Raw genomic sequence first — 17,312 nt, 5'->3', positions numbered from 1 at the left:
CTCACTCACTCCTCTTGAGAAGTTGTGTTAACAGAAGAGCCAATAGTCTATATAGGGGAACAAACAGCCATCTAACTATCATCAGTTCAGTTCAGTTCAGTCGCTCAGTCGTGTCCGACTCTTTGTAACTCCATGGACCACAGGACGTCAGGCCTCCCTGTCCATCACCAATTCCCAGAGTCCACCCAAACTCATGTCCATTGAGTCGGTGATGTCATCCAACTATCTCATCCTCTGTCCTTCCCTTCTCCTCCTGCCCTCAATCTTTCCCAGCATCAGGTCTTTTCAAATGAGTCAGCTCTTCGCATCAGGTGGCCAAAGTATTGGAATTTCAGCTTTAACGTTAGTCCTTCCAATGAACACCCAGGACTGATCTCCTGTAGGGTGGACTGGTTGGATCTCCTTGCAGTCCAAGGGACTCTCAAGAGTCTTCTCCAACACCACAATTCAAAAGCATCAATTCTTCAGCGCTCAGTTTTCTTTATAGTCCAGCTCTCACATCCATACATGACTACTGGAAAAACCATAGCCTTGACTAGACGGATCTTTGTTGGCAAAGTAATGTTTTTCAATATGCTGTCTAGGTTGGTCGTAACTTTTCTTCCAAGGAGTAAGCATGTTTTAATTTCATGGCTGTGGTCAACATCTATCTTATGGACTGTCAAAAGGGCTTCTTGCTTCAAAATATATTCTACTCCTGCCTGATTTTGAACTCATGCATTATATCTAGATATTACCAATAAGTGCAAATGTTATACATTAATCCCATATTCTCTATTATGGTAGACTCCCAGACAGCTGTGTAACATGAGCAGAGAACATAAGAATCTCAGCTACAAGGGAAGGGAGATGGAACAAAAGGAAGGTAATGGGTGAAGAGTTCTTCCGAAAATTCATATTTCCGAGGATGGAGAGGAATGACAAGTGGGTAAGAAAGAAGAAATGAGTGTTAAGAAGAAAATTAGACAAAAAAATTACTTGTATTTTATAAGCAAATCCATGGGGTCACAAAGAGTCGGACACAACTAAGCGAATGAACTGAACTGATAAGCAAATTTATAAATCTGCTTGTAAAATATTTGACATGAATGCCAGGAAGTGAAGGCATAAGATGATGGTCCTTGCCTACTGAGGTTAGAGCCAAGATTATGACTCTTTGGTTTTTAGATTTAAAATACTCAAGAACTTTGAATAAGACTACAGTGAGACTTCAACCTGGGATATTTCCTTCTCTCCATGCCTTCATTTAGCACCTGGTTACTGGATTGGGACTGTACCTGACTTCACTTTAAATTGCTCTTTCATGATATTATAAACATATAGTCTAATTGTACTTATTAACAGCTTCATGCACTTGTGATGTTTTTTCAGAAATTGGGTAAAAGTTTTTACATCATTAAAATGTTTGTTTCCCAGAGGTGATTTCCCCATATCTCCAGAGGTTATTGTAATAGCAATCATCATCATCATCTCTCTGTAGTTTCTGGACTACTGGTCTAAAGCAGAAGGAAAGAGAAAGGGAGATAAGTTACAAAGGCATTTCGGATGTCAGTATTTGCTACCATTCATAATTTGGGAATGATCTAGAAAGAAGGGAGCAAAGATGATACCAATTTTCCTGTTTTAAGTGAAGTCAATATCAGTAAGAGAACAACTGAAGGAAAAGGAGATAAAAAGTTCTTAATATAATTTTGTATATGGTAAGTATGTGGTTCCTATAATCTAGATATGGATTTCTTGTAAATATTTTACGATGGTGCTGAAAAAAGAAGGTACAAATTTAGGAATCACTAGCATATAGGAAAACATTAGAGATGTATGAGGTATAAGGCAGTGTATAATAAACCATTACATTATAAATATTTCAGATCAAGTTTTATTAGTAAGCATTCAGTTTCAAGGTAAGAACACATAGAGGCTATATTTGGCAATTTCAGTAACTGGCAGGTTTTTATAATTTTTATTTTTAAAGAGATTACCTATAATTCCTTTTAAAAGTCACACATTCAGTAAAATTTCTTCCAGTGTTTATGATGCAAAAAGGGAAAATCATAGTCATGTTACTTATGATGTTTTTGTGACTAATGGGACTTGGTGTATCTTTTTCATTTGGAAGAGTGACAGGACATGCCACTGTGCTTTATTTACAATCACTGAAAATTCATATTTGCCAAGTCACTTTGCAAAAACCCCATGGGTGAGTTCTCCATGGGACAAACTGAACATGGGGAAGGAAAACTGTGTATGTATTGAGGTGTGTGTGTGTGTGTACTCACCCATAATATCTTCTAGGTTAAACATGGAAGAATGGTAAAGTCCTCATTGGTCAGTAATCTTCTTGAATGAGACATAAACTGACAACAGACATTTTGTTCATCTTGTTCCAATCTCCACACTTGGATTAATAGGCTTTTTAGCATTATTAAAAACCTGCTTGATTAGTTCATGAAAGAAAGTAAAAAGTTGTGCTCTGTAGTATAACTGCTTAAAAAGTGTGTGAATAGAATTAAAGGTGGACATTTTAAACCAGTGCTTCAACCTTCATACTGTAATATCACTAAAATGAAGGAAATGACATTTCACACATTCACAGTTAGGAAAGCATTAGATTTGTATTTTAAGTTGTCAATCAAATGAAAGAGCTTTCTAATAATTCAGTATTTTCCATATTGGGTTCCTTCTCCTCCTTAAAGCAGACTTTTTAAAATATTAACTTTTGTAAACTCTAACATGTACACCTGACATATTAAATGTGAGCATATCATTTATGTTCCAGCTAACTTGCATATACCTAACAACAACTCAGGAAATGTCTATATCTATCCACTTCCTTTAAAAGAGAAAGAAAAATACATATTTTAAGATGTATCTATTTCTCATCATTTTTATAGAAGTAAAAATGAGACTATACACTCAAGCCAATAATTTAAGATGCTGTACAAAATAATTACCCAAGATAAAACATTTTTATAAAAATTCTATTTGGTCAATTTGCAAATGCTATGAGAGTGAAAGTCAATTGTATTAAATTTTGTACTAGTGTTGTAATTGACAAATACACATTAATAATAATTAATCATAATCTAAAAACCCGGTTATCAAAGCTGTTGATAATCAACTGAATTTGAATATCTGGAATGTTTGAGATTCACTAGCACATTTCATGTTTGATTGAAGAGAACTTTTTATATATAACCCTGGACATTATGAGTATACAGACTGTAAACTACTTTTCTTAAAAAAAAAAAGAAACATGTATTGTCTTTCTCCTTACTGATTAATCTGACTGTGTGGAAGAGGTAAAATTTTTTTTCCATAGTCTTTATCCATACACTTTTGTGATATAGATATTTTTTAAAGCAGATCATTTTTATATTTATTTCTTTTTACAAGGTGGGGCTTGCTTCATAAGAGTCATTTTTGTCGCTGAGCAAATGTGTACCAGTGAATCCAATATGGAGTGTAAAGAAGAGCACAAAAGGGAGAGAATATAAAGTATATCTGTGTGGAGCAGAGGACAATCAATTAGATTCATTATCTGCTCTACATTCCAGTCAGTTCTTTAAAAGAAAAGAAGTACATAACACCATGGCAACAGTTAGACCTGCAGTCTGTTATGCTATATAATCATTAAGAGGTCTTCAGCCTCCCTGAAAATAGATATGAAAAAAATTCACAGTGGTTGTACAAACTCCCTACATTTATGCTGATTAAATGACAAGTTTGTAATTTACAGGTGTCTTATTGCCATGGGAATGCAATCATACAATTCCATTTTAGAATTCAAGGGCTTTTGAAACATGCTGCATGATTGTTAGCCAGGCTGCAAGCTAAGATTAAATTCAAAGGGTGGCATGTAGATTTTAGAACATGGTGTTGACATTTCCTGGCCAATCACATTTTGCAGCACTCCTGCATGACGGCAGATGTTGACCTTTCAAGCTTTCCCTATCTGCTTTCACGCATTACCTGCAGAAATTAACATAACTCTGCTTCCTGCTCTATGCTGCTATTAATGTCATCTGGGAATTGAGATTCATGAATTCAGTTATTACCCAGGCTTGAGACCCGTTTTATACTCTAAGCACAGAACTAACAGCTCCTGGGAGCTGATATTTTTGGATGTTGCTTCAGCTACCTTTGTGGTTGAGGGATAGCTGGAAGCTATGGAGTAAAAAATGTCATAGGGAACAGAGGAGAAACAGGCAGAGGAGGACAGTTTCAAGGAGAAAGCTAAGGGCCATAATTGCAAATATATGGGAGAGGAGAGCTTAAAACACGAAAAGGCTACATTTTAAGTAAGTCAAATAATGGCGTGTTTCACTTCTCTTGTTAACCGAACCATGAAAATGATATCCCTTAGAGTCTGTGCGCAGTGAGCTTCAGGGTTTACTTCACAATGCCTCAGGCCTCTATTATAGATGATTTAGGAGAGAAACAATCTGAGGTAAAGATGTCATAGGTAGCCCTTAGGTCTTCTGTGCATAACTGTGAGCCAAATTCTGTACTGTCTCCTTTTAAATAAAAGCCCTATAATTCTCTGTTGTCTTCTCAGGTGTTTTCTTTGTTTGTTTGTTTTTCCTCAGCTCTACTTCCTAAATATTTTGAGGGGACTATTAAACAGGGAAATAAAATTCTGGCATATTTTATTTTCTGGGACAGGAATTAGCGCCTCTTGTAAGTCCAGTTAACCTAGCATTACAATAAATCACAGCTCTAGAAATTGGTAGACAAAATTATGACATTATCAAAATTTGCAGACTGTAAAGAAAGATTCTGAATTTTGCTTAACCTTTTCTTCAGGTTAGCCACAAGGATTTAGTAAATTTCCTGCCGTTCTGTCTTTTAAAGTCCTTGGAGAGCATCCATGAAATATCTTAGTCACGGTTCTGTGAATCTAGTCTTTTGAGATACAAGCAGATGCATTTATCTCAAATAGGAATTGATTAACAGAGCTCAAGATGTCACCAATGAGATATGCATATATAGGCTACTTCAATGGCATTGCTCTGACTTACCCCCCAGCAAACATTCTGCACTGATTTGCATGTTTCAGCCAAGGTGAATTTTCCAGCAGTTTCTCTGAAACCAGCACCTCTTACCGCATATATGAAATATACAAGCAGCATGATTTGAAGGGCCGAGACCTACCCTTAAAAAAACATCTTTCTAACTTAACTCTGCTCTATTTGAGATTTGATGTTTTGAAATTAATTTATATGTATGAATGAGTTGTTTAATACAAAGAAATGCTCTTGGGATAAGTGATAACAATGTTACCAGTATTTTCCTATGAATAAATTGGCCTGGTTTCTTTCTTGAGAGGAAGAACCAGTGAAGATATATGTGTGTGTGTGTATATATAGAGATGTGTGTGTATATATATATATATATATATATATATATATATATCTCCAAAGATACATATCCACATGTCAGATGGACATCTCTTAATGAATATCCCATAAGCACCCAAATTAAGAATTTCCAAACCTGAACTAGACCTTCAGCCTGCAACCACTGAATTAATTCTTCTTATACCAGAGAATGTGAGGTACACTTTCATCTTTGTTATGCATTATTACACCATTTGGATTTTAACCTGAGAGGAATTGAGGACTGTAAATAGGGGAGTCACATGATAAAATCAACTTTAAAAAAATCATTCTGAGTTACAGGATGAAGATTTGGATGGAGATGGGCTGAGCTTGAGAACACTACATGGAAGGGAGGGACATCTGGGTTGTTAGTGTACTAAAGATTTTTTTTTAAACAGCATCGAGTGGTGATCACGAGAGGTATCCAGGCTTGAGAATTCTTAAAGAAATCTGAATAGAAATGTACAGTATATATAAAGGGTGATATGGGTGGGGGAAGAGTCATAAATGACTTTCTAGTCTTTGCTTCTAAAACACAGTTAACTGCTGGTATTTATCATGAAGAGGACATATAGCAAAAAAGGTTTGGGGAAAATGTGCTGACTTCATTTTTAGACATGCAATTTTAAAATTTTAAATTTTAAAATAAGCTAACCAGCTGGACCTATTTCTTTCAGCTTCTGTAGCCACATATGTGTTTTTCACAAAATACCACATAAATGGAATCTCTAGCATTCTTTTTGTTCCTGATCCATATTTAAATATACTTATTCCAGGGCCTTCTAGAGAAAAGCCAATGTGGCAAACAAGGAAGGTTTGGTTCAAACTAGCTAGGCCCAAGTGCCTGCTCTGTCTTTTGCTTACTGGATGATCTTGGATGAAAAAACTTTGCATTTAAATTTCTTTATTTTTAAAATGAAGCTGTTAGAACCTACACTGGCATACAATAAACACTCAAATGTGGTAGTTTCTATTTTTTAATACTCATTTTATATTTAGTCATTTTTTTTGTCTTGCGGTTACAATTTTTTTCCTATTTTTTCACTAAGTAATACTGAGGATAGAGATAAAATAATTTTATAAGAGAGTAAAAAGATATTCTTACAATTTATGAATATTGACTAATTTTTGATAAAGGCAAAATTGGCAATTCACTTTTAGAAGCTTCCAAAATATTTCTTCAAATGAAAATGAAACTCTCTTTACTTCTCCAGACCCCTTAATCAAGATTGTCTTGCAAGAGAGCCTGAGTTTGGAAAGCAAACAATAAAGCATATTTATATTAAGGCAGAGCTTTAGATAGGTCAGTGTTTCCTTGGATAAGCAACAGCTAGGTTTGCATGATCTATATTCAGAGTGTAATATTATTAAGAAGCGTCTATGAACAAAAGCCCAAAAAGAGAAACTTCATAAAAATAAAGTTCTTGAGTTAAATTTTCAAAGGTGAGCTAATTTTTGGAAATGAAATTCCAAAATGTCTCATATATACAACTATTGAATATGTCAAAAATAATTTATATGTAACAAATATTTATTCAGTGTCTGTTATATGCCAGGTGGTGGAGAAGGTAAATTCCATTCATTCTTCCCACATTTTTTTCATTTTTCACCAGAAGACATGTTTCACACTTTCATTCTCTTTCACATGCTTCTTATAATATTTACTCAAAACCTGATCTCTAAGATGAGCCATGTTTTACTTTGCCTTAAATATCAAAGCATATCTGCAGTCTCTCTGCTGGGCTTTGTGTCCCCCATAGAGCCAGCTCACTTGGGCAGAACCTGACCATATCCTATCCTTTTCTTCTTTGTTCCCTGCCATTCACCCACAACAGAGTTAAGAGGTGATGCCAGAGTTTGCTTAGATGACTTGGCTATATATTCTTTGTCAGAGGAAGGGGAAAAGGAAAGCAAAGAAGTCCCCATTCAGGGCTTCTGTGGTGGTCCAGTGGTTAAGAATCTGCCTTGCAATGCAAGGGACACTGGTTCAATCCCTGGTCCTGGAAGATCCCACATGCTGTGGGGCAACTAAGCCCGTCGCTATAACTACTGAACCTGAGCCCTGGAGCTCCTGAACCACAACTACTGAAGCCTAGAGTCCATGCTTAGCAATAAGAGAAGCCACCACAATAAGCCCACGCATGGCAACGAGAGAATATCCTCCTACTCTCCGCAACTAGATAAAATCCACACGCAGCAATGAAGACCCAGTACAGCCAAAAATAAAACAAATACACAAATAGAAATTAAAATAATAATATTAAAAAATAAATCCCCATTCCAACTTTAGGTAAACTCTGCATTAGGAAGGATTGAATAATTTCCCAGTACTTATGAAATGGCATTTTGCTTCCATTTGAATATTGTTTATTTGAAAATATCTTCCTCAGTAGGGAACTCCAAAAATAAAATGGTTGAGTGGTAAGGTCATGAAACTTCTGAAACTTTTATCCGCTCTATTCTATTAGGTGTTAGCTGGAGACATCCAGGTACAGTTAGGAAGAGAATGAGAGCTTATTCACAAATTTGCCTACTTTTTTGTCTGGAAATTATAGAGAACCACACATAAAAAGTGGAAAAAAATACAAACTATTTTCTCAATAAAAGTATGTGAGGAAACCCACTCTTTAATATAAATGTAAGTGTGGTCAAAACCAGCTAAGTCCAGGACAAATGATGTGGGCAGGCACACTTGCATGGTAGTTTGCTTGAAAGATCAGGGTGTGTGTAGGGGCTTAAGGTTGATAGCAAATATACTCTTCTGGAAAATATTTAATTTGTGACCCTCAAATATTGTTGAGTCAGATTGAATAAACAGGGTTCAATCCCTGAAGAAATAAAAGAGAAAGAAGAGGTAGTAAGAGTCTGGGCCAAAGGTTTGACTTATGGTAGAAAGAACACTTTGAAATGAAGGGAACATTTGGAAAATAGAGACTATCTCCTTAGCTGGGCCAAAGCTTGAGGTAACTTAAGAATGGAAGATTCCCCATCCAATCAGATCCCGAATGAGAAGTAAAGGTCACATGGTCACACAGAACAGCCATTCTTTAAGAAAGAACTGTCCTTATAAGAAAAGAATTGGGCACCCCTAAACAGAGAAGCCTGACAGAGTTGACCCTTCACCCTTCCAAAGACATCTTATGAATATGTGACCCAGGGAGATGCAATTATTTCAAATAGAGGTGACAAAAAGTATAACTATAGTATTTCTTAAAAAATATTTTATAAAAAAATGAAAATAATAGCATTCATGTACCAATGAATAAAAGCAAAACTTACTAAAGACTTTTAGATACATGTGTGCATACTCAGTCACGTCTGATTCTTTGCAACCCTATGAACTGTAGCCCACTTGGCTCCTCTGTCCATGGAATTTTCCAGGCAAGAATACTGGAGTGGGTTGCCATTTCCTACTCCAAGAAATCTTTCTGACACTGGGATTGAACCTGGGTCCCCTGCATTGCAGGAGGATTCTTTACCACTTGAGCCTTGGGGGAAGCGCAATTTTATATGAAAGGCATTTAAAAATTACAGGCCAACTGTTTCAACATGACTTTAAATATATCTGTATATTATTTGTTTATTTAATATTCAATTAATGTATTGATATTTTATTTAATTAATAAATATTAATTTTATTTAATATTTAATTTAAATATCAATTTATTTAATATTCATTTATTATGTGTATATTGTACATGTGCACACACACACTCTCAATATGTCCCCTACATGTGAACGTTCAAGGTGCAAACTTTCAAAGATGGGACTGTGCATTTACATATCCAATCACACAAATAACTTCACATGTCTGCCATACACTATCATGTGTGTGCATCCTATACAAGTGGTTGTGTTTTGTGTACTTTACTTCACAGTACTGAATACTAGAGTGGGATGCCATTTCCTTCTTCAGGGGATCTTCCCAACCCAGAGATTGGACCCTCACCACCTCTCCTGTATTGGCAGGAGGAGTCTTTACCACTGAGCCACCAGGGAAGCCCAAAGTACAGTGTACAATACTTTATTTCAAGCCCAGATGTTCAGAAGCAAGCATAAAAGCAGCAAACCTGGATGTCCAGAAGCAAGGATAAAACTTGGTACTGCCAAGAAGTGCCAAATGCCAAGAAGGATAGAGAAAAGAGGAAGAGGAAGTAACTAAAGAACTGAAGAAACTCCTGATGGAAACGGCAAGGAAATTTTCCTTATTTGAGGAGGCACTGTTAGTTTTTGAGGCACAGAACCCAAATGTAGAATGGTACACAAAGGTTGCAGCAGCTGTTCAAAATTCAATCCAGTGCTACCATGTCATCTATGACACAAAAAAGAGCTACTACCGAGGTATCACAGGGTTGTTTTGTTAAGAGGGTAGATAGAAGGGAGTCAAGCAAGGATCCAAAACCTGTATCATCAACATCAGTTCAAATCAGTTCAATCGCTCACTCCTGTCTGGCTCTTTGCAATCCCATGGACTGTAGCACACCAGGCCTCCCTGCCCATCACAAACTCCCAGAGCTTGCTCAAACTCATGTCCATTTGGTCAGTGACACCATCCAAATATCTTATCCTCTGTTCTCCTCTTCTCCTCCCACCTTCAATCTTTCCCAGCATCAGTTCAGTTCAGTTGCTCAGTCGTGTCCGACTCTTTGCGACCCCATGAACTGCAGTATGCCAGGCCTCCCTGTCCATCACCAACTCCTGGAGTCCACCCAAACCCATGTCCATTGTATCAGTGATGCCATCCAAACATCTCATCCTCTGTCATCCCTTTCTCCTCCTGCCCTCAATTTTTCCCAGCATCAGGTCTTTTCAGATGAGTCAGTTGTCCACATCAGGTGGCAAAGTATTGGAGCTTCAACTTTATCATCAGTCCTTCCAATGAATATTCATGACTGATTTCCTTTAGGATTTACTGGTTTGATCTCTTTGCAGTCCAAGTGACTCTCAAGAGTCTTCTCCAACACCACAGTTCAAAAGCATCAATTCTTCAGCACTCAGCTTTCTTTATAGTCCAACTCTCACATCCATACATAACTACTGGAAAAACCATAGCTTTGACTAGATGGACCTTTGGTGGCAAAGCAATGTCTCTGCTTTATAATATGCTGTCTAGGTTTGTCATAGCTTTTTTCCCATGGAGCAAGAGTCTTTTAAATTCATGGCTGCAGTCCCCATCTGCGCTGATCTTGGAGCCCCCCAAAACAAAGTCAAGAGTGTGATCATAAGAACAATTTATTTCTAAGTCCAACAAAGTTAGCCTAGGTACCCAACTAACACAATTAGCTATATATTACTATACTGTAATAGATTTATAATAACTTTCACACAAATAACACATAAAAAAACACACAAAAAAAACATTTTTAGTCATATAGTATAGTACCTTAAACGGACTTCCCTGTAGTTCAAATGATATAGAATCTGCCTGCAATGCAGGAGGTTTTTCTTGGGCTCCAAACTCATCAGCATCAGGAGAGAGTACAACTGCAGCTTGCCCTCCGTCTCCTACTGCTGAAGATCCTTCAGCTCTATCGTTGCTCACCTCCTCGCCTTCCTCCAGTCAGTAACTCTTCTTGCCAGCCCCTGTATCCTAGCTGTTGTCGTGTATTACTGTATTTTTCAAGGTACTATGTATGTGTTAGTTGCTCAGCCATGTCCGACTCTTTGCAGCCCCATTGACTGTAGCCCACTAGGCTCCTCTGTCCATGGGATTCTCCAGGTGAGAATTCTGGAGTGGGTAGCCATTCCCTTCTCCAGAGGATCTTCCCAACCCAGGGATAAAAACCTGGTCTCCTGCATTTCAGGCAGATTCTTTATCATTTGAACTACAGGGAAGTCCCTTTAAGGTACTATACTATATGACTAAAAATGTTTTATTTTTTGTGTTTGTTTTTTTATGTATTATTTGTGTGAGAAGTATTATAAATCTAATATAGTACAGTAATATATAGCTGATTTTGTTAGTTGGGTACCTAGGCTAACTTTGTTTGACTTACAAATAAACTGGACTTATGAACACACTCTCAGAATGGAACTCATTCATATGTACGGGACTTACAGTGTGTCTATATATTAATACATATAGACACACACGTGTATATGTGTGTCTATATATATATAGACACACAAACATATATACATACCTTAGTGAAATCATTACTAAGAAATAAGTTTTCAAAACAGAATTGTTAAGTATTCAGAGAAGATATGGCTAAATAGCAGAAAGAAGAAAATATTAAAATTTAGGAAATAATTCTAAAAAATAAAATTATAAAATTGCTTCAGAAATTGTCTAAATTAAAAGGGGCAAGATGGATAATTGACTTCTGAAACCATAAGAAAGAATGTGTATAGTAAAATTGAAAGGAAAATAATAAAATGAAACAAAAGAAGTGACATAAATAATTAGTGGTTAGGAAGAATATGAAATTCAGTATATAGAATACAATCAAAGAATATAGATCTTACAAATGGAATTCACAAAGCAGAAGTTAACACAGTGAAAATAGTGAAAGTAACATGGTGAAAATGACACATATAATTCAAACATTTCCTAAAAGAATGAATGTACATATTAAAAGGTCACAAAACATTAACCAATATGAAAAATATTCTCATAAATTTATTAGGCTGATAAAAGGAAAGAATCCCTTGGATAGTCAGAAAATTTTTAAAAAATTAATTAAAATTATCCTGATTTCAGGTTTCTTCATAGCAGCATTTAATATTATAAGACAATGAAACATCCAAAAGATACTAATGAAAGAAAGAAAAGTTATGAAAAAGATTTCATAACTAGGCAATCTTTCCTTTAATATAGGCCACAGGCAAATAGTGCTAGCCTTGAGAAAATGGGATATGTATGACAAAATACAGTGCAAATACTATTCACTCTGCCAGGTGAATAATTATCCTATTAACATATGGAGAAAGAAATGGTAGGAAATTTATCCCATTTTGAGTAACTGATCATCTGTGGTGTAAATATACCAATGTATAATCTGCATATAATTAAATTGAAAGTACAATTTAAAGCTGAAAAACAAGTGGTAAAATTTTAGGGATCTATAAGAGTAAACACTAGGAATAATTAGATTATTAGTGCTAAAACTACATGATAAAAAACAGAGAGAGTTACAAAAGGATTCAAGCTAAATTTATTGTTGATGATGTTTAGCCAATAAGAATATAGTATTGCCTCAACATAGTACAGGCTATATATGACAAACCCACAGCTAACATCATACTCAGCAGTGAAGATCTGAAAGCCTTTCCTCTAAGATCAGGAACAAGACAAGGATGCCCACTGTCACCACTTTTATTCAACACAGTGTTAGAAGTCATAGCTACAGCAATCCAAAAAGAAGTAAAAGGAATCCACATTGGAAAAGAAGTAGTACAGGCTGTCACTGTTTGTGGATAACATGATACTGGACATATAAAATCCTAAAGACTCTGCCAGAAAACTACTAGAGCTCATCAGTGAATCTGATAAAGTGTCAGAATACAAAATTAATACACAGACATCTGATTCATTTCTACACACTAGCAATGAAAGCTCAGAAAGAGAAATTAAGGAAACAATCCCATCTACTATAGCATCAAAAGAATAAAATGCCTGGGAATAAACCTACTTAAGGAGGCAAAAGACCTATACTCTGAAAACTAGAAGATGCTGATGAAAGAAATTGAATAAAACACAAACAGATGGAAAGATATACAGTGTCCATGGATTGAAAGAATCAATATTGTTCAAAATGACTCTCCTACCCAAGGCAGTGTACAGGCTCAATATAAGCCGTATCAATTTACCAATGGCATTTTTCACAGAACTAGAACAAAAAATTTAAAAACTTCTGAAAACACAAAGAACTCTGAATAGTCAAAGCAATCTTGAGAAAGAAAAATGGAGCTGGATGAATCAGGCTCTCTGACTTTAGTCCATACTACAAAGCTACCATAATTAAAACAAGATGGCACAGAAACAAAAACAGACACACAGATCAATGAAACAGAGTAGAAAGCCCAGAAATAAATCCACAGCACCTATGGTCAACCTATGACAAAGCAGCAAGAATATAATATACAACAGAGAAAAGACAGTCTCTTCAATAAGTGGTGCTGGGAAAATTGGACGGCTACATGTAAAAGAATGAAACTAGAACATTCTCTAACACCATTTATAAAAATAAACTCAAAAGGATTAAAGACCTAAATGTAAGACTGGATACTATAAAACTCTTAGAGGAAAACAGGGAAAACACACTTTGATATAAACCCCAGTAGTATCTTTTTGCAACCACCTCCTAGAGTAATGAAAATAAAAACAAAAATAAACAAATGTGGTTGAATTAAACTCAAGAGCTTTTGCATGGCAAAGGAAACCATAAACAAGACAAAAAGATGACCTCCAGAATGGGAGAAAATCCTACAAGGGAATAATTTCCAAAATACACAAACAACTTATAAAGCTCAATATCTAAAAATAAATAAACAAACTAATCAGAATATGGGTAGAAGATCTAAATAGATATCTCTCCAAAGAAGACATGTATTAATAGATGGCTGAAAACGCATGAAAAGATGCTCAACATTGATAATTATTAGAGAAATGCAAACAAAACTACAATGAGGTATCACTTCAAACTGGTCAGAATGGCCATCGTCAAAAAGACTACTAGTAATAAATATTGGAGAGGATGTGGAGAAAAAGGAGCCCTTTATATTGTTGGTGGGAATGTAAATTCATAGAACCACTATGATGAATAGCATGGAGGTTCCTTTAAAAACTAAGAAAAAGAGTTATCATGTGATTCTGCAATGCCATTCCTGAGCTTGTAGCTGGAGCAAAGATATCTACACCCCAATGTTCACTGCAGCACTATTTACAATAATAAAGATATAGAAGCAACCTAAATCTCTGTCAATATATGAATAGATAAATAAGATATGGTATAAATATAAATACAAATGTATATATATTTACAGTGGAATATTAGTTGTAAAAAGTATGAACATTTGTAGCAACATGGATAGACCTAGAGATTATCATACTAAGTATGATATCATATAATATCACATAGAGTGTGACATTATATATCATATCATTACATGATATACATGATATTTGTCTTTGTCTAGCCTACATAGACAAAGACTATGTAGACCAGCCTATATAGACAAAGACTAGACAAAGGTAAATATCATATACTATCACTTATATATGGAATATAAAAAATGATACTAATGAATTTATATACAAAACAAAAACAGACTCACAGACACAGAAAACAAACTTACTGCTACCAAAGAGAAAAGGGGGGAGGGATAAATTAAGAATTCAGGATTAACAAATACACACTACCATATACAAAACAGATAACCAATAAGAACCTACTATACAGCACAGGGACGTATACTCAGCACCTTGTAATAATCTATAAGAGAAAAGAATATATATATATGGCTGAGTATGTGAATCATATATGTATATATATATGACTGTATACCTGAAACTAACACAACATTGTAAGCTAACTATACCTCAGTTTAAAAATAAGAATACTGAATGACAGAAGAAAGAAGTGATCACAGATATTATGTATGGAAAAACACAGAAAACTAACAGAAAACAAAATATAACAGAGCTAAATTCAAGCATTATCTGTTATATAAATAAATATAAATGGGTTTAATTTATATTTAACTTACATAGTAAAAGATATGACTAAACTAAAAATCAAAATTTATCTCTGTGCCAAAGATGAATGATAAAAATAATGCAGTTTATAAATGTTAAAAATTAAAAATATATACCTAGTAAATACAAATAAGGGCTTCCGTGATAGCTCAGTTGGTAAAGACTCCACCTGCAATGCAGGAGACCCCAGTTCAATTCCTGGGTCAGGAAGATCCACTAGAGAAGGGACAGACTACCCACTCCAGTATTCTGGCCTGGAGAATTCCATGGACTGTATAGTCCTTGGGGTTGCAAAGAGTCGGACATGAACGAGTGACTTTCACACACACACAAATGCAAATAAAAAATAAGTTGGGGCTGCAAGTAACAGTTACATGGAATAACTATTTAATAATATGTAACAATTATCCACATGTTTAATACAGCAGAAATACTAAGTTCCAAATATTTGATAAAAATTTATAAACATTAGGTTGTGGGTGGAAACAAGCCTTTTCATTTACTGTGGAAGTGAATGTCAAATATCACATTCTTTATTGGAGATAATTTGGCAAAACTTTTTTTTTATGTAGCTAGGCATTTATGCTACAAATATGTATTTACACATGAAATAGCATTATTTATAATATTCATTGCTATATTGTTTATAATATCAAGAGACTGGAAATAATCCAAGTATCTATCCATTTGGAACTGGTCAAATAACCCATGGCACATGGGGAATTCTCTAGGTTGTCTACTTGAACATTGTCTAATATATAAGGTTAAGTGAAAAAAAGCAGGTTCAGAATGGTATTTATGCATATGTGTGCTCAAACTACTGCACAATTGCACTCATCTCACATGCCAGTAAAGTAATGCTCAAAATTCTCCAAGCAAGTCTTCAGCAATACATGAACCGTGAAATTCCAGATGTTCAAGCTGGTTTTAAAATGGCAGAGGAACCAGAGATCAAATTGCCAACATCCGCTGGATCATGGAAAAAGCAAGAGAGTTCCAGAAAAACATCAATTTCTGCTTTATTGACTATGTCAAAGCCTTTGACTGTATGAATCACAACAAACTGTGGAAAATTCTGAAAGTGATGGGAATATCAGACCACCTGACCTTCCTCTTGAGAAACCTATATGCAGGTCAGGAAGCAACAGTTAGAACTGGATATCGAACAACAGACTGGTTCCAAATAGGAAAAGGAGTGCGTCAAGGCTGTATATTGTCACCCTGCTTATTTAACTTATATGCAGAGTACATCATGAGAAACGCTGGGCTGGAGGAAGCACAAGCTGGAATCAAGATTGCCTGGAGAAATATCAATAACCTCAGATATGCAGATGACACTAGCCTTATGGCAGAAAGTGAAGAGGAACTGAAAAGCCTCTTGATGAAAGTGAAAGAGGAGAGTGAAAAAGTTGGCTTAAAGCTCAACTTTCAGAAAACTAAGATCATAGCATCCGGTCCTATCACTTCATGGGAAATAGATGGGGAGACAGTGGAAGCAGTGTCAGACTTTATTTTTTAGGGCTCCAAAATCACTGCAGATGGTGACTACAGCCATGAAATTAAAAGCTGCTTACTCCTTGGAAGGAAAGTTATAACCAACTTAGATAGCATATTAAAAAGTAGAGACATCACTTTGCCAACAAAAGTCCATCTAGTCAAGGCTATGGTTTTTCCTGTGGTCATGTATGGTTGTGAGAGCTGAACTGTGAAGAAAGCTGAGCACCAAAAAATTGATGCTTTTGAGCTGTGGTGTTGGAGAAGAGTTGAGAGTCCCTTTGACTGCAAGGAGATCCAACCAGTCCATCCTGAAGGAGATCAGTCCTGGGTGTTCATTGGAAGGACTGATGCTGAAGCAGAAACTCCAATACTTTGGCCACCTGATGCAAAGAGTTGACTCATTGGAAAAGACCCTGATGCTAGGAGGGGTTGGGGGCAAGAAGAGAAGGGGATGACAGAGGATGAGATGGCTGGATGGCATCACCGACTCAATGGACATGAGTCTGAGTAAACTCCGGGAGTTGGTGATGGACAGGGAGGTCTGGCGTGCTGCGATTCATGGGGTCGCAAAGAGTCAGACTTGACAGTGACTGAACTGAACTCGTGTGTGTGTGTGTGTGTGTGTGTGTGTGTGTGTGTGTGTGTGTGTGTGTGTGTGTGTGTACATATAATAAATATAAGGAAGAAGAGGACTAGAAATATTTATTCATATAAGCTCACATATGCTTTAAGAGACT

This window comes from Muntiacus reevesi, chromosome 15 (genome assembly GCF_963930625.1).
Source record: "Muntiacus reevesi chromosome 15, mMunRee1.1, whole genome shotgun sequence".
NCBI lineage: Eukaryota > Metazoa > Chordata > Mammalia > Artiodactyla > Cervidae > Muntiacus > Muntiacus reevesi.
This window is presented reverse-complemented; position numbering follows the sequence as displayed.